Below are 19,130 nucleotides of genomic sequence, written 5' to 3' on the forward strand. Positions count from 1 at the left end.
ATTGTAAAACCTCATCATAAACCAAAAAAAAAAAAAAAAAAAAAAAAAAAAAAAAAAAGGTTGTGTTAATAATGTTGAAATATGACCTTTGGCTCGGCATTTTATATGAACAGTTAGAAGAAATGTACAGTGTTCTATGAACACATAAATAAATAAAGGATAGTGATACAGATTGAATCTCATTTAATTGGTAAAGAAAAATACCCAGGTCAGGTAACTCCTCCTACCAAAGCAGGCTGACATTGTACCTGAAATTTATAGTTTTGGATAATTGCTTAGAACACTGAGAAATTAAATAAATTGTCTAAGGTAAAACAGTCAAATTAAATAATTTGATATTTTAGTACAAATTACTGATTTGATTAGCAATAAAGTTTAATGAGTTAATCTGAATTATATTTTTAAAGATTAAATTGACTTTAAAACTTCTAATGTGAGGAAAGGGGATAAATTTGGGGAAAATTTTTCTATGATTTGCTCTATCTGCAACAAAGGTTTAACCAGATTTTCAATATGATGCAGCATAACTAGTTATTATTACATAGAAAACAATATGAGGAAGTTATTTTTTCTCTGCACAGCTTGAAAAATATATGTGAGGGAAAACATTAGATTAAAAAGTCATCTAGGCATAATAATGTCTGAATGGAATTGATGGCAAAACTGATCTTTTTCACTGTGCAGAAATAAGTTATTAAGATGGATTTTTAAAAATAGATATAAAACATCAAATTCATTTACTATAATAAGGATATATAGGCACCAAGATTTTTTTTTTCAAATAGCTCATTGTGGTTCAACTTAATATTGTAATTTAGCAGAAAAACTTATCAAAATAAAAAAAAAATAGCATCAATAAAATCCTGTGCCTAAAAAAGAAAAGGAAAAGGAAAAAAAAAGAAACTTCAAAGGTGGTTGCTTTTTGAATGTCTGATATAAAAATTCTATCAAAGTTCAAGAAGAGTGACAGTGGTCATCTCAAAAGAAAAAAGTTCTAGTATGGAGGCAATGTATTTGTTATTCTAATCTATGTAAATTACATGCATATGCTCTCCTCTATGCTGCATTTATTGGCATAAGCCTTTAAAAAGGAGCTGTTGGCTAGATAATCTGTATTTCTCTTTTATTCAGTTAAAAGCATTTTACATAGACATATTTGTTGTACAAACTTAGTTTGCTTTCCTTTATAGTTTCTGTCAAAGAAAGACAATGTTTTGTGTGGCAATTCTAATATATAAACTACACAATATGGTTAAAATTCACAAGGCAATACTTTGAACTAGATTATGGTTACACAAAGATAGCATTAGTCTGAAATTCAGCATTACAAGATTTTATGTCTATTTAGAAAAGTACAATGACAATTAGCTTTAAATAAATTCACAAAACTCCCCCTAACCCAGCATTAGAAACCAGACGATGAAAACATTAATATGAGTTAAGCTTCAATATGAGAAGCACCACAAATTTTGGCTAGGAACAGTGGGAATACAATGTACTAGGATCAAAATCTGGCATAATTCACTAACTCCATTATGAATGAACAAAGTTCAATAACACTAGTAGTACACAAGGAGCACAAAACCATACCTGAAAAGGAAAAAAAAATTATTCATGAATTCAAACTTGCCAGACTAAATGATCGTTTTTAAGTGAATCACTCTGTTAAAAACACATTTCCAGTTGTGATAGAGGCTTAAAGACAGTGATTGAAACTTGCCTCCTTTTTTATTGAATGGTGGGGATAGAATGAAATTACATAAACTCCTGATAAATATCACAATCCAAGATCTTTCTTGAATCATTCGAATTAATTGATGGTTTATTTAAATTACTTCAATGATGTTTCCAAAAACATTATTAAACAATTCTAAATTATTTCTATAGTACAAAGCTAGCTTTCAGAAAATGTTGGCAATTAACAGTGTAGTTAATTAATTATATAATTGTGCAAAGTCAACATATACATTTATGTCCCTTCTCCTTACCACTGGTTACTCTTTAAATAAATTGGTATCAGTCTTGACCACAATTTGGTCCACAATAGCATGGTCATAAATCAGGTCTCCTCTGATAGAGTCAAAATACCTTACAAAATACCCATGATTATTTAAAAATTCATGATATCTGTTACTAGGAGTAAAAGAATGTTCATTATTTATATATGGCAAATATGTGCCTGATCAACAAATTCTATTTTAAAAATATATTTACTTTATGTCTGGTAAAGTCTTAAGAGTATATGACTGGTCAAAGAGTAGGCTTAAGATAGGTGTATAAATAAATATTTTATATGCATATTTAAATCAATACTCAATGATAAAGTTATAAAAATGTATAAATTATATATTTGATATTTAATACAGATATTTGTGCTTATTTTAGTAAGGTGACATAAGAATGTTCAAAATTCAACTAAGTGCATTTCATTTTTCTTTAAACACTAGAACCACTAAGTATCATGGTTGCCAAATTTTTTTGAAATAAGAATATGAATATTATGTGTTTTAATTCTAAAACTTAAAAAAAGTTGTCAGTCAGGTTTATAGCTGATGTAAAACATTTATGAAACCCTAGTAGTGAGAGAGACAATATAATGAAAACTGAGATAATGATAACTCTCTGAATAGACTTGTGTGTAAATTGAATCAAGATAGTATAAGATAAATCTTACATAAAGTAAAGAATCCATAACAACTTCCTGGTTTGTCTTCTTGAATATATATTTTGGCTTGCCTAAAGCATAGTTTTCATTGGCAAATCTTCTTTTGCGTTTCACATAGGGATTTTAAAGTACCTTAACATGTAACTGAACTAAACCAAATAAGAAATTCCATCTTCATTTTCTTGATATTAAGTGAAATTTTTTTTTAGGTCATGAAAATTGCTAAGAGAGTATTGACTTAGTGGAGGGAATTTCTTCACTGGAAAGTTCCCTATTTCCATGAAATCAGTGGTCCAACTACTTCCCACTTCCCTTTTCTGCCATGTAGGTCAGTCATAGAAGATTAAAAAAGGTTTAGAAGAATTCCTATCCTTCCTACAAATTTGAAATCCTACATCCCAATACTTTGGTTTTTTTTTCAATTTTTCTTTAATTTGAATCTTAAGATTTCAAAAATACATAAGAAATCATTGACAAAATTGTTCTTTAGGGCACTGCAAACTTCTGGAATCATTAGAATAAATCCTAAAGCTGCTAGGGACATCCAAGAGCAATGATTCAGATGTGTTGCTTTAAACAGGAAGAAATGGTAATCTGTTGAGGCTATGTGACTTGCCTGAAGTCACACAGGTTAGGCCAGTATGTGACATATTTGCTGTAAGAGCTTACTAAGCTGGTATTAATTATTTGTTCCTTTTTGTTGACCTTCTGGAAGCTCATCTTAGGGATATACAGATACCTCTCCCCATTTTCCAAATGAGAGGCAACCACGGCACAATGAGATGGAGATTATATAGGATTTGGAAACTGCATCTCAGCTTCCCCCACCCCAGGGTTCTACAATAAGGGAGGAGATAGTGCTTTTTATCTACCGATGTTGAACTGAGCTTGAGGTCAAGGGACTGAGAACAAGGAGTTCTATGACTACATTGGCTCAATAAATATGTATTTGCCCTAGTTGTCTCACAGGTTATTGTGAGAAAAGTGTTTCATATACATTTAAGTGCTGCAGAAATGCATCATCATTATTTGATGCAGAAAGAACTACAAGCACACAGGCGTTACACATTTAGACAACACCAAAAACATGTTCAGAATTCTAACCTATCAGATGCCTTCATATGAAAGCACTACACTCCAAAAATTGATCCATTTGGCTTTGTTGTCTGTTAGGGCTCACCTAAATGTCTTTCAAAATTGACTTAATCAATATAAGTGAAAAATGTCCTCACTGGTCTCATTGTAGCAATAATCTTTTATCTAACTTTATTTAAATCCTACTCAATCTATTTACCTAAGAAATGCCTTAAACAAAGGAATTCCCAAGGCTCTTTGCTTTCTCTTTTAAAATAACTGTCTTTTTATCTTCCTATTCACTGAAGGGGTATAGAACCATCTTTCTTCTCATAGCCCCTTTGTTTCCGGAGTCCCTTCTCATTCTCTTTCTTTGAGATGCTCCTTCTCATGCCAACTATATTGATTTTGTCATTAGATCTGTTGGAAAATAGTTGTTCTATTACATATTAATAAATAATTAAATGTTTATAAGGAAGTTCAGTGAATTGTTTGATTTACATAAGTAAACTTGTTTCGGAAGAAAAATTATTGAGGATAATTTAGATAAGACTTGAATTTCTTCAGAGACATGATACTGTTTTTTGGACAAGAATATTATAAGGTTACCCTGACAATACTTTATCTATATTTGAGGCAATTTTTGGACTTCTATTTATGGATCCTCATCCGTATTGATGTCTATATGTATATTTATCTACATAGATATACATGTAGACACGGCTATAGATACAGATGGATGTAGATGTACCTACATATTGATTTAGATATCTACATAGACAGGGAAATGAAGATAGAAATCTAGATAGATATGGAAGGAGATGGAGATTTAGATATAGATATCTTTACCTGTATGTCAGTTTGAGGACAAGTCTATATCATGGTATAAATGATTTTTCATTTCAGCCATCCTTACCAGTTAATGTGGAGAGTTACATAATTGATTAGTTTGTGATGGCCAGTAAAAATCCCAGCTTGCACTTACTTAATGCTTCAAAGTTTACAAAACACTGCATGCAACAACCCAGTAAATCAGTGATGAAAATGTCAGAAGCCCCATTTTACTCATGAAGAAACTGACGTTTGCTATTTCTTAAGTGAAGTGTCCAAGATCACACAGATGAAATAAATAACAGGGTCAGGATTTTAATCTGGACTAGTTGACTCTGCACCAGATATTCTTTTCATTATCCCCAAGTTACCATCTGAAGATAGCTGGGACCGACTGGCTGTGTCTCTGTCTAAGTCATGAGCTATACTGGCCAACAATCATATAATGAAGGGGAGAAAAAAAAAGTGAAATTCACTTTAATACTAAATTCCTGGGGGCAGCTAGGTGGTGCAGTGGATAGAGCACCAGCCTTGAATTTAGGAGGACCCTAGTTCAAATCTGATCTTAGACACTTAACACTTCCTAGCTATCTGACCCTGGGCAAGTCACAACCCCAGGCTCAGGGAAAAAAAAATACTAAATTCCTCAAATAGTATAGCCATTTACACTAAAATTGCCAGAAAATTATCAGTCTTTTAAAAAATTTTATCATGCAAATCTAGGCTTAAAATATTGCCTTGAAAGAGATGATCAGCCATTTCCCATATGTAAGGACATGAAGAGACTGCACAAAATCACATGCTTGGGTCATCTCTATTTTACACTTGATTTTTCCTGTTAGTGGGCTTATGGTTGCTTTAAATTATCTATTTCAGTTTCAACTGCACCATCTAAAATAGCTTTCATAAGTCAAGTGATATTTATTTCAAATTCTGTAAAACTAACAGGACTTTAACAAATTTAGCAACTGTTTTAACAGTTAAATTTTACAATTATAGTTCTTTCTAAAGAAAATCAAAAGGAACTATAAACGAAGCCTCGATTTTTCAAGCCAAAATAAACATTTTCTAGTTCTGTACATTTTTAAAAATAAGTTTATGTGCTGTTTAGATAAGAAAAAATGAATATATTTATGTGGGTACCTAGATATGTTTGAAAAAAATTATGGGCAAGAGGAAGTAGTCTTCTTTATACTACATAGACATAGTTAAACTTTCTATAAGGCTTATAAAATAATGTACAAATGGCTACTCTTTTGCTGAAATGTCACAGTGAACATGTAAGGATGGTCCAGAAGTGAACTGCCACAAAACAAGAAACGACTTTATGATTACCTGTCATCCTTATCTAAACAAAGCTTTGCCTCCTTTTTGAAAAAAAATCATTTCTTAAAAAAGTGTAAACATAGAAAATAAGAATGTTAAAAATTAGATTTTCTCAGGTATACTTTTAAAGTAATTACTCTTAAAGAGAGGTGAAATACTGCATTTATTTCTGTCTCAAAAGTTCCATTTCCAACATCCCATGAAAAATAACAGTTGAGTAACTGATATTAAGTATTTAATTATTTAAAATTATAACTAAATATTATTCTTTTTACTCAAGATGAAAAGCATAGTAAATATTATACATGCTTTCATAAGGTTTAGCACAGTTAATACCTAACTGGAGTTCAAAATTAAGACAAGATTAATTTGTGAATTTATTGTTTTAAATAAAAAAAAACTGAATATACAGAGTTCGCTTCATAAAGCAAGGCACATTTCTTTTAGGCAGGTCTGTCCTTAATGCCCTTATTCTGAGCACAGTATAGACTTTGCTATTTCTTTATGGAAATTGGATTACTAGAAATAAGAGAAGCTTTGGTTAATACATACTTTTATAAATAAAATTATACATAGAAAATAGAACATAACATTAATATCTTAGCACTGAAGACAATACTTAGGTTCATTATGAAAGAAAATAGTAACAATTGTTCTTTTTAAACCAAACATTTAGGCTTTCTTTATTAGCAGCACTGTTTTTTTTTTAGTTTCTGAATGCTTATATTTCACCAAGTATTCAAAAGTTTGAAATGATGTAAAAAATAATATTTTTTCTTTCTTGTCTTTCATCAGTCTCTTATATTGCACATGATTTGAAGATAATCCTCCAGGTTCAGGGCTGTTCCCTCTACATAATGCACTTATTAGGAAGCTCAGGTAAATTATAAAATTGTTTTATGCCAATAAAAACAAAAACGTGTGCAAGCAGGCAGATATCCATCCATCACAGTCATTGCATTCTTGATTTATGTGATGAAAAAAAATGAATATCTTACTGTTCACAGTACAGTTCTACAGCTCTTATGTGAGGCTTCTTCAGATATCTGTTGGACAGAGTAAATAAACAACAGTATTACTGTAGATTTCTGTTTAAAAAAAAACATGCTTAAAAACAAGGCAGAAAATATTTGCACATAATTCTTTTTTAGAACTTTCAAATTTTTCTTGCCCTAAAAAGAAAAATTGTTAAAATATCTTAATTTTATAAACATAATATGCAACATATATGTTATATATATATATATATATACATATATATATATATATATAAACAAGTCACTTAACCATTATTTTTCTCTTCCTTTCTCCCAACATCCTTCTCCCTCTCTCCTTCTTTTCTTCCCTCCCTTCCTTCCTCCCTTCCTTCCTTCCTTCCTTCCTTCCTTCCTTCCTTCCTTCCTTCCTTCCTTCCTTCCTTCTTCCCTTTCTCCCTCCCATCTTTCCTTCCTCCCTTCCTTTCCTCTTCCTTCCTTACCTTTTCATTTCTTCATTCCCCCTCTCCTTTCTGCCTTCACTTCTTTCTTTTATTTTCCTCCCTTTTTCTTTTCTTCTTTTCTTGCCTCTTACCTTTTTCCTTCCCTCCCTCCTCTTCATTTCTTCTTTCTCCCCCTCTTCTTTTTTTTCCTTTCCTCCATTCATGTCCTCCTTTTCTCTCTATTTGCTTCCCTTTCTCCCCTTTCTCCCTCCCTTCCTTCTTTTCTTCCTCTTTTCTTTCTGTTTTCTCTGCACATCCCACTGAGATAATCCAAAATCAATGCTGACTTTGAAGTCAAGGGAAATTCCATGCTCATATTAGTTTCATGGGGAGCAAGCAAGGGAAACATTCTCAAAACAAATACTGTGGAAATACTCAGTCTAGCTGTTAAAGGATACCATAGCTAGATTTGTGTTTATTATTACAAGGAAATTTAAACAATTTCACCCTTTAAAATAAGAAAATGTCTCAGTGTGAATAATACTCCTCAAAGCCTCTTATAAAAAACAGAAACAAATTATAAGATTATAATTCATATTGCAAAAATGAAGACTGTTGTGTGTAATTATCATTAACTATTTGATTAAAAGAATGTAGAAATGATGGAGCAAAGAAACAAACTTAAAATATTAGGAACCTCAGGAAACTGAAAATCAAATAGATAAAGTGAATTACCTATTATTGATAATGGAAATAAATGAGGTTATAACAATTTAATTCATAAATATCTTGCAGAAATTTAACTATTGTATGAATTATGTAATCTTTCTATATAGTTACCAATTTAAAATGCCAAGGATGTTCTGCATGTGTCAAGCATTAGAATGGTGTCAACCAGTAGAAACTATTGGTAACTGGACAATTCAGGGAATACAAATACAAAAGCAAAAGAAGGCCTGCCTTCCAGGTACTTACTGGGGAGAAGTAAAAGGAAGACAAATAAATATATACAAAATATATGCAACTTTAAAACAAAGTAATTTAGGGATGAGAGAAGGAAACACTAACAATTGTAGGGATCAGGAAAAAACCCCTGAAGGAGACAGACCTGAAATGTTCTTGGAAGGAAGCTAGGGATTCTGTGAGGTAGAGAAAGGGTGGAAGAACATTCCAGTATGAGGGACAGTGGGAGACAGAATATTGTCCTGTAACTATGCTTACTAGATCCATTGTAATTGGCCCTAACCACAGTCAGGACATTCTTTTAATCCTTCCTAATCCCTTTTCTGTCCCACTTCTAACAAGAGCTGTATCTCTTTGAATATATCACACAATCTCCTCCTCCAAACCTCATGACTGAAGACTTCTGCCTGATATTTTACTTAGAAAAGAGAGTATTTGTCATGAGATACCCCTTCACCTCTTCTCTTCATCTCAAAGCACCTTAAAATCATCCCTCATTCTCTACTCCTTCACCTCAGTTTCTGATGAAAACACTCCAAGGCCAACCCTTCTGCAATCCTTGATATTATCTCCTGCCACATTTTCTAACAGATTATCCTCTCAAACATTCTCTTCTCCCTCTTCTTCATCATTCCCCTACTGGTTCTTTTCTTCTTTCCTAAAAACACAACTAAACATACCACATCCTTAAAAAAAAACAAAAAACTTACTAGACTTATCATCCCCTCAAAGTATCATGTGATGTTGTTCCTCTTTTTTTTAGCCAAGCCATCTTTGAGATGTCATCTACATTTTATTGTGTTCACTTTCTCTCATCTCACTCACTTCCTAATGCTTTCCAATTTGTTTTCTGACCTCATCATTCAACTGAAATTGCCTTCTCCATCATTTCATACCTGAATTATTGCTTTGGTCTTTCTTCCTCAAGTCTTTCCTAATTCAAATTCATCTTCCACATAGTTGCCAATGATATTCTTAATGTGCAAATCTGAGTATGTTGACACTTCTGTACTCAGTAGTTTTTGTTGGTTTTTTACAACCTCTCAGATCAGTTATAAACTTTTTTATTTGGCAATTAGAGCCCTTCACAATCTAACCACAACCTATCATTTCAGCCTTAACCTCTCTATGGAATTATGGTCCATTCAGACTGTTTGCTATTCCTCAGATGCATCATTTCATCTTCTGCATTCTTGGGGATGACCTTGTTAAGATAAGGATATTCCTTTTCAGAGAGTGGAGTAAAGGAGAGGATGAGTAAATACGTAGAGAATTTCTAAGTCAAGAAGTGAGGGTAAGAGGTGAATTCTAGTGGATGATCTCTATCAGTTAAATGGAAGTCCAGACCATCTGCTGATAGAGGGTGGTAAAGGTGGCACTGGGAAATTGAAGAGAAAAAGACTGGAGTAATTGCTTGTTATTGATCATAAACAGACTAATTTTCACTGTAAATAATGGAAAATTTGGATTGCCTGATTGTTATTTATGTCTAGAAAATTTAAGCTGGCCAAAAACAGTGTCACAGGAATATTGTTTCATAGTTGCCTAAAGACCCTTTTGAATATCACTACTATAGCTCATTATTTAACTCCCTAATCATTTATCGTGGCTTTTCCAAATCTATGGATAGAAATACTGCTATGGATAGAAATACTGCTATAATTCCACAAAAGCAGGAAAAGAAAAGGAAAAAAAAGTTGAAATAGTAGTAAAGTTATCCAAATGAACACAGAAACTGCTAAAGACTGAAATTAGGGATTTTGAAGAAAGGGAAAAAAACCCAGTAAGTCTGGCACAAAACCACATTTATAAAGTAAAGCATAGGTGACCTTTGCCTCTAGCTCTCTCTCTCTCTCTCTCTCTCTCTCTCTCTCTCTCTCTCTCTCTCTCTCTCTCTCTCTCTCTCTCTCTTTCTCTTAGCTACAAAAGAGATAAATAGCATGAGACTCAGGAGGGTAAAAAAAGGTTGTCGCCCAGTGAACTTTCAAGAATTGTTACAGATTATCAAAGGTGTAGATTATAGCCATTGAGTTCTTCTGTCTTTTAATTCTGTTAATTAACATTTCACCTTGTGATAGAAAAAAAGGTACCAACTTAAATTACTTTATACTTATTTCCTCTAATAAAATACCTTTGAACATTTAATTTATGAACTATCTATAGATTTCAAATATATATGCTCTCTTTGTCATTATCCTATTTAGAAAATGAATATCCAGTATGTATGTATTTGTGTATATAATTTATCTATCTACCTACCTACCTACTTATCTATCGATAAAGATATGGCTCAATTTCTGCTGAGTTCTAATACCACATTTACAACTGCCTGTTGGACATGTGCACCTAAATATTCTCATGATACATTGAATTCAACATGTCCAAAAAGACTCATTACCTCTTAAGTCTATCCATCTTCTCAAATTCCCTCTTTTTGTTGATGCATCACCATTCTCTCACGCAAACAGTTTTAAATTTCATGATTAAAGAATCATGAATTAAAAGCTATAAGAAACTTTATTGGTCTTCTAGTTCAATCTGCTAATCTTTGACCCTCTCTCTATCTCTTATTTCCCCTATCCAATCAGTTGCCAAGTCACACTGATTCTACCTCCATATTTTCTCACATAATTCCTCCTTTCTATGTATACTGATAGTAACCTATTTCAGATTTTCATCATTCATTGTCATAGGCTTCTGACTGGTCTTTCTAAGCTAGCTTTTGCTCCTTTCCAATTCATTCTTTACTCAGATGTCAAAATAATCCTCTTAATGCACTAACCCAACCAGGTTACGTCTTTTCTCAAAAATATTCAGTGGTTCTCTACAACCTATAATATAAAACATAAACTTCTTAAGCTGGAATTTGAAGCCTTTGTAACACACTTTCCATCTGACTTTAAAATCTTATTTTATATTATTCTCCTCCATCTCAACTGAATTAGTAGCTTTCTTTGATGGTCTGGGCTTATACTTGTGTAAGGTATTTCCCATACATGGAATGTACTCCCATCTCATCTTCTTTTTTTGAAACCCTCCTCTTCCTTCAAATCAAGCTCATGTAGCACCTACTTCATGGAGCCTTCCATAATTGCTTTGACTGAAAAATCTCTACCTACTCAGATGTCCTTAGAGCACTTTCTTGGGATGGCTTTTATTTCTATTCCATATCCCCTTTACCTCTTCCCATTATACTTTGTGGAAAAGTTATGTTGTATGCATGACATTTTGCCCAAGTCAAATTGTAAGATACTTAAGGGCAGAAGTTTTATTTTTCATCATTTTACCTGCAGTGCTTAGCAAGTCTCAAAATGAGAGATACTGAATAAATGTTTGTTGAATTGATTATTAAATTAGTGACTTACTTTTCACTCTATCAACATCATAGTAAGGGGTAAGGATGCCATTTGAAAAAGAGAGATGGTCCAGCAACATTCCAAGGAAGAACATTGATTTGTCCCCAGATAAACTCTCTTGAGCTATCATTATGGGTATAAAGAGGTAGTATATATTAGAGAGATTTAGGGAGAAAGTAAACTGAGGATTTCCACCAGTAAGTTAATTGACTGATCTTTACTATATATCTTTCATTTGCCTTCATGGAGCAATTAAAACTCATGGAAGCCTCCAAGTTTCAAGAAAGCAACGGCTGCATTATTTGAAATTTCTGGGAGTCTTAATTAGATATGAATGTTTCTCTTTGTGTCTCTTCCAGAATGCTGATCCTGGACAAAGTAGTTGGATAAGGCTTATGTTGTGCTTGTGTTTTTGTTCTCCCTGAGCATTATATATGCTTATAGCTATGTTTGATTCCTCCCCCCAATTGGGACTCAGCTTTTTTAAAACAGCTTAAACTACATGCATGTTTGATAAGGAAACTATTTCAGACCATTAACTTTGGAGCATGTCTGAGAGTCTTATATACAAAACTAATAAGCTCTATTACTTGTGCTAACTGAAAAAAAATGTTCCCTTTTAATACCATATGAATGTTTGTTTGGATCCTCTCCTTAACCGACACACTAAAGTCAAACTGAAGAAACTCAATCTCACTGGAACTAGATAATTTGCTAAAATTTGGGTTCTTTCAGAAAAAAAGAAAAGTCACTGTAAGCAAGGCAATTTTTAATCTTCAATATTGCTCAATTTCTTTGTTTTGTTGTTCAGTCATGTCCAACTTCTCATGATCCCATTTTGGGACTTTTCTTGACAAAGACACTAGAATGATCTGCCATTTCCTTCTCCAGATTATTTTTACAGATGAGGAAAATGAGCCAAACAGGATTAAATGACTTGCCCAGGGTCATACAGCTAGTAACTAAGTGATGTAAGATCTGAATTCATGAAGATGAGTCTTCTTGAGCTTCCCCAGCATTGCACACTGAGCATCATTTAAATTAATAATAAGCATCCTTAACTTCTAGAATTAGTAGTACAATTAAGATCATTTGCCTTTTTGAAGTTTAGCTAAATTTCTGCCATAAAAGAATAAAATGATGGGTGATGCTTTGAGAAGGATGCCCACTGAAAAAATGAACTGCTCTACATATTTTATTTATCTAACTGGTTTGCCTTACATAAACTTGACATATTTTATCTGTTAACTTAACAAGATGTTTATTATACAATATTTTATTTGAAAAAGCCAATTATTAGCTACATATATATGTAGTTGTTGCTTTGAAGTCATATCATAATTGGCAGGAATACAAAATATCAGAGTAAATAAGACTTCCTGTTTGTAGTGCCATAATAAATAGTAATGATTCTTTACTTAAGTTATAAATCAAACTCAGATTACTGGGTTAAGTAATAAAAATGAATGATGAAATCACAAACATCATGACTATATAAAACAAAGTAAAAAGAATTCTTCCTGAGGAAAAACAGACATGCAACAAATTTGCTCAGTCATTCTGGAAATCAATTTGAACCACTCCCCAAATGTAACTGAACTATGCATGTTCTATGGCCCAACTACTCTTCTGCTAAGCCTATTTCCTAGAAAGGTCAACTAAAGTGGCAAAGAACACATATGTACAAAAATATTTACCACATATCTATTTAATAGTGTCAAATTGGAAACCAAGAGTTTGACCATCAGTTGCAGGAAGCTAAACAAATATTACTTATTACATTATAAGAAATAATGAAATGGAAAATTTGGAGGAAACTGGGAAGACCCCTATAATCTGATGCACAGTGAAGTGAGCAAAGCTAGAACAATTTACATAATGACAAATGCTAAAGAGAAAAACTACTTGGAAAGACTTTAGAGTTCTGATTAATGCAATCAGAGATCCACATGTTTGGAGGACTGAAGATGAATCACTCTAATAGCCATTCAACCCTGCCAGAATGGTGATAAACTTAAAAGTCAGAAGATTTTTTAGAGACAATGTGGGAACTTATTTTGCTGTGTGTGTGTGTGTGTGTGTGTGTGTGTGTGTGTGTGTGTGTGTTTAAAAATGTTCAACAGGAAGGGACAGGAGGAGATAATAAAAAATAATAAAAGAACAATAAATTATAAAAGCTTATAAAATACAAAATTAGTTTAAAAAGAAGATAAACTCAAAATACAAAAAAAAAAGTTAAGAAAGGGAAAAAAAACATTCTCTTTGATTATCAGTTTCTTTCCATGTCTAGGAAGGGAACATATTTTCAAAGCAGAAAAGAGAAAAAACCTAAGCTATTCCCCACTTGCATTCAACCTTTGTAAGTCTATTGGAAGGCTACATAATTCATAAGTGAAAAAGGCTTCTTTCCTTATGTTGTTTATAATTGATGTAAGTAAAATGCTTTCTGGGTATGCAGAGACTACAGATGGCAACCAAGTCATTCTCTCAGTTTTCTTGGTATAAAGTCTAGAGAAAGGAAAGAAACGAGTAAGGGTATGTAGGTTCTTTCCCATTTCAGACCTGGAAAATCTCCATGCCGTGTTGCAAAGGAAAGAAAAAAGTTAAATAGCTCTTATTATGTTGTATGGTATTAAAATAACTTCTGTATTCCAATCCTTTAATTCACTGCAACTGCACTCGTGATAATTCTAGCATTAAGGATTTCCTTAAGTGTACTAATCATAATCCATTCCATGTCGGTTCCATTTCCATCCTCTATTCATTAGCATTGTCCACTTAAACTTTTGCACTTGAGCATTACATAAGTAGCAATTCTTTTCTATGGTTTCTTGACTCAGTGATTCTAAGCTCTTTCAATTATCACCAAATTACTGATAAAAAAAACCTGACAGCTTTAATTTATCATTTATCTGGAAAACTACACTGATTAGAGAAATAATTTAGGATGTATTAGGATGTAGTTCATAAAAATATAACTTTTATAATGTAAAGCCATTAACTATCACAAGAGTTATAAGAAAATATACTGAAAAATGTCTGTTTCAATGTCTCTGCAAATGATAAAAAGTAATGTTATAAACAACTTGATAAGATCCTCCCTATATAGTGGATGTATACCTTGATACCTAGTTATATCAACCCAGGAAAAGGAAGAATTTAAAAGTGATATTAATATACTGGAAACCATGATTTCGAATGTGAGGGACATCCATTATGGGCAGGGAAAAAAGATTCACATTGAGTTCATCTAATAGGTTGTTATTGTTTGTTCTTCATTCTCAAAAAGGACATGACATTGGGGGCGATGTCACATTACGCAACTGAGTTGGATTTAAGTGAGAGTGGGCTATGAAAAGACATCAGCCTCACTTTCTCATTCAGTTCCATCTGGGTCCACTGGCATGATATAGATCAGGAGCTAAATAACTCTATCACAATATACAAATTCCAGAGGTTCTAATTTAGGTTTTATTGTGCTTAACGACAGGTTCAAGGCAAAAAATATCTCTAAACAACACAATAGCAAACCCCCAACTAAACCTGAACCTCAATAGAAGTTTCTGACAAAGCTTTTATAGAAAAATTACATCAGAGAGATAGAGAAATAATTTTTTGATGTATAGAAATCTTATTCCCTCTTAACAGACTTAGCCAAACAGACTTAATTATACATTTAAAGCTAGGTTTCCAGGATTTAGATTTTATAGTAGTCAATTGAGAGAGAGAAGTATCACAAAGTTAGATCTAGGAGAATTCTACTACAAATAAAGAAAGTTAAATTAATTTGGGAAGACCTAACTCTCCTTTGGCTTCTTATCTAAGGAGTATTGGAGGTCATAAGTAAAATTTGAATATCTCATGGTTTCAGCCAGAAGTTCTGAACTCCAAATAATGAAAAATAAAAAAGGAAATAATCTCTCATAGCAGTTTAAAATTTCTTACAACATATCTAATGGTTTTTGGGTCCAAACCTATGATTTCATCAATGTAGGAAATTTTTGGTATGAAAATACTTTTGTTATGGGAGAAAAATCTCCTATTTGAGTTCATGTAGTAGATAACTGTTGCAAAATACATTTACCACAATGTGAAAATTATATGCGTAAAAACCTAGGTTTTATTATTATGCTCAAGCATAGATTCAGGCTTTAGAATAACCACTGGTATTCTGACAGGGCCTTTTATAGGGAAAATTATGTCAGAGTGATAATTTTTTTTAAATATTCAATTTTGTACATTCCTCTTAGGCTATAAGAGTTAAAGAAAAAGTAGATCCAAAATCCCAATGCTTCCTTGTATGTAGAGCAGAAAAGTTTAAACAGACATAATCTCCTTCACAAACAAATCTATTCAAACTGAGTCTATAGGTAGACTAAGTCAGATTACAGATTAAATACATTATAAATAGGTTAATTGAAGAGGAAGGAAGATTTATAAGTCACCAAGGACTCACAGACATATGAGATTCTTCCTCTGGTTTCATCTCCAGGATGTTTAAGGCTTTAGGTAAATTTTCACATCCCATGAGACAGGTTTTGGCCAACTCAACTATCTCTCGACTAGGAGCACTAGCCCTGACTTTCTTCTTCCAATGATGATATGATGATGATAAAGAGGTTTTGTTAAGGTGAGGTTACAAAATAAAAATTAAAAAGCTGCCATTACACTGTCCGCCAATACAGCTCTGTTATAACTCAACAACTTGTCTATAGCACATAGTCTTAGAGAGCTGACTGGAGTTGGGGAACAATGAAAAACTAATCTGCTCATGGTAACAAAGCTAAATGAACCCAGACCTTTGGAACTCCATGGCTGGCCACCAAACTGCTGCCTCCTATCTGTATCATAAAAAATGAAACTGTCTCAGAAGAAAAGAAATGACTACTTAGAGTAAAGCAGTCGTTTCAAAATTAACTGTCTTTGGGCAATGAGAACACTGACATGTTAGAGCAAAAGTCGGAGGAAACATGAAAGGAATAAAAAATGAAAAATCATTGCACATTATTATTGCAACTCTGATATTATCTATTTAAACAAGTTCAACTAAAAATAGAAAGAGAAAAGAAATATATTGACTCTCATGATTTCCTAGAAAAATTCAATAGATTCAAAACAGTCACTACAACAAGGAAGTTCATCAGGAAATGACTGGTAGAAAAATAAAAGGTAAACGTCAAACTTTTTAAAAGATAATTTTTATAATTATGGAAGATTAGAGAGTATGATTTCACAACTCAGCAAAAAAAGCAGCTAAGTAGAAAATAAGCCTGTAGAGAACTTTCCACAAGAATCAACTAAACTAAATTATTTTGAATTTATTTACAAATGAAATTTGAAGGAAGTAAACAGATACAACATGGAATAGATATGTTGGCATTTTTTTTGGTAGTGATCTATTCTAAAGGACAATGGCAATAGAACTGCACATTTGGCTCCTGATTCAAATCAGTAAGCATTTCTCAATTCCCTATTTTTCACAAGGAACCATTATATATAAGGAATACAAAGATTAAAAAATGATTATTGGGTCCTAACCTTGAAAAGTTACACTTTACCAACCCTCTACCAAACATATTCTTTGAGGAAGTGATATATAACTTAAAAAAAGATAAATTTGAGAAGAATGACTAGATTTGACCAAACATACAAAAGAAATCCATGCTTGTTAGAAAGATCATTTTAGAAAGAACTCGGGAATTGATTCTCAAGAGGATTGTACAAGATAATCAAAGAGATCATATTCAAGACTTTTACAACAACAATAAAAAACAGTAAGAAGAAAAAAGTAACTACTAACTTATATGCCTGCTTTTTTTTTTCAATTTTATGAAGACTTCTTATGAAAATATTATATGCATACATTGAGGATACTCATAGGGAAAAACATGACAAAGAAATATGATTTAGTGTGAAGAATACTGGATTTTGCATCAAGGAATATATGTTAAGATTCTGGCTTTGCAATTTCTATCTGTGAAAGTATCTGGGCAAGTCGTTTAACCACTATGAGTTTGTTTCCTCATTTGTAAAATGAAGAATTTGGTTGAGAAAAGCACTAAGGTTTCCTCCATCTCTAAAACTAGTTTCCATGAAACCTACAGTTTTTCTTGTAGGGTTTTCTGTTATGGGCCAGAACTTGAAACAAAGTCAGTGGAACTAATAGAGATAATAGTTATTTAGTATGATGCTTAACAGTTCTCTAGTTCAGTACATGTGCTTAGTACTTACTATAGTTCCACAAGATTCACACCTATGCTGAGAGAGAATATGAGCTCCGAGAAACTCAGCCAGAAGGAGAACGAGGGAAAACCAGAGAAGTGGTGGCAGGCTCTCCTCCTTCGCTTCTCCACTGAAACCAAGACTCCGGAAGCTTTAAGAAAGCTAGCGGAGCCCTAAGTGAAGGAGACAAGATTTTGAAGGAGACAATAAAGGATTTGGACCTTAATTCCTGGCTGCACTTGGGGTGATTACTGAACTGAAACGAAGGCTGACTCCAAAGCTCCCCAAGAAACCTGCTCCCAGAGAATATTACATTTTAGAGAGAATATTACATTTGTTTTCTGAATCAGGCCAGAGCTTTATAGTCACAGAATTGAGTGTCACAGAGAACTTAAGATCCTGTTAAAGTGATCAACTTCTAAAAAGTACTTTACTGGGTAGAGTAATTTAGAAGTTTGATGGTTCTCATCAAACATACCCCAAAAGTTTCTGATTTTGGAGGTTGCTTTGGTGATGATTTGCTCAGCTTTGACATTAGGCAAATCAAATTTACATAAATTTATATAAGTTATATTTGTCAGCATCATATAAGACATAGTGTACACATTCTAAGTAAAATTCTACCTTAATGGCAAGTTTCTGTAAATGATGCTATTTACAAATGAAATTATACTAATTTCACCGAGTTTCCCAACACTAAAAGTGAAATTCACTGCAATGTGAACCATTCATAATTGAAAAAAACAAAGGCCTTTTGCTTAGACAATGATATGCAGATGGATGGAGAGCCTGTGAATATGTCCAGCTGGAGCAGGTGCTTCAGATGGACAATGATTAGGGCTCAACATTGAGTAATAGAAGCTCTGGTTGGATGACATTTGAGAAACTGTGCAGTGCTTTTCAAAAATCCCAAATTGCTTGCTGTCACAAAAGCCCATGTTCTATACTTGCAAAAAATGGAACACTGACCTCAGAACAACCCTAAAGCAATAGAAAGATTCAGGCCCAGACAGACTGTAATATGTTACTAATGATGATTTTCCAAGCAAGAAGTGGAGTAAAAATGTTCCTGAGGATATTGTTGATTATGAATAACTGAGAAAGGAAACAGCTCAGCCATGTAAGAAAAACAAGACAACACATGGAGACTGATCCATTGGTGCTCCTGTGTTCTACCATAGTCTCATGAATGTGGTCACTTTCTTCAATGAAGATCACAACCCATCTATGCCTTCCTAACAAGTGGGATTCCTTCTCTCTCCTCCAATACAGCCTC

The 19,130-nt window shown here is 32.9% G+C and overlaps 1 protein-coding gene across 2 annotated transcripts in view; it reads right to left on the reverse strand.

Annotated features, from left to right (window-relative positions):
- Positions 1–1,109: 1,109 nt before the first annotated feature.
- Positions 1,110–19,130, reverse strand: part of KCNA3 (potassium voltage-gated channel subfamily A member 3) — a 29,510-nt gene continuing 11,489 nt past the window's right edge. The window contains exons 2-3 of one of the 2 annotated variants that reach the window (XM_074263022.1): positions 6,751–6,942; positions 1,110–3,056 (exon numbers count right to left, since the gene is read on the reverse strand). The gene's annotated coding sequence lies outside the window, so the exon portion shown is untranslated. Of the gene's footprint in view, positions 6,943–19,130 lie in introns of both variants that reach the window. The other variant, XM_074263021.1, reaches the window with a different exon arrangement.

Source organism: Sminthopsis crassicaudata, chromosome 4, assembly GCF_048593235.1.
Source record: "Sminthopsis crassicaudata isolate SCR6 chromosome 4, ASM4859323v1, whole genome shotgun sequence".
Taxonomy (NCBI): Eukaryota; Metazoa; Chordata; class Mammalia; order Dasyuromorphia; family Dasyuridae; genus Sminthopsis; species Sminthopsis crassicaudata.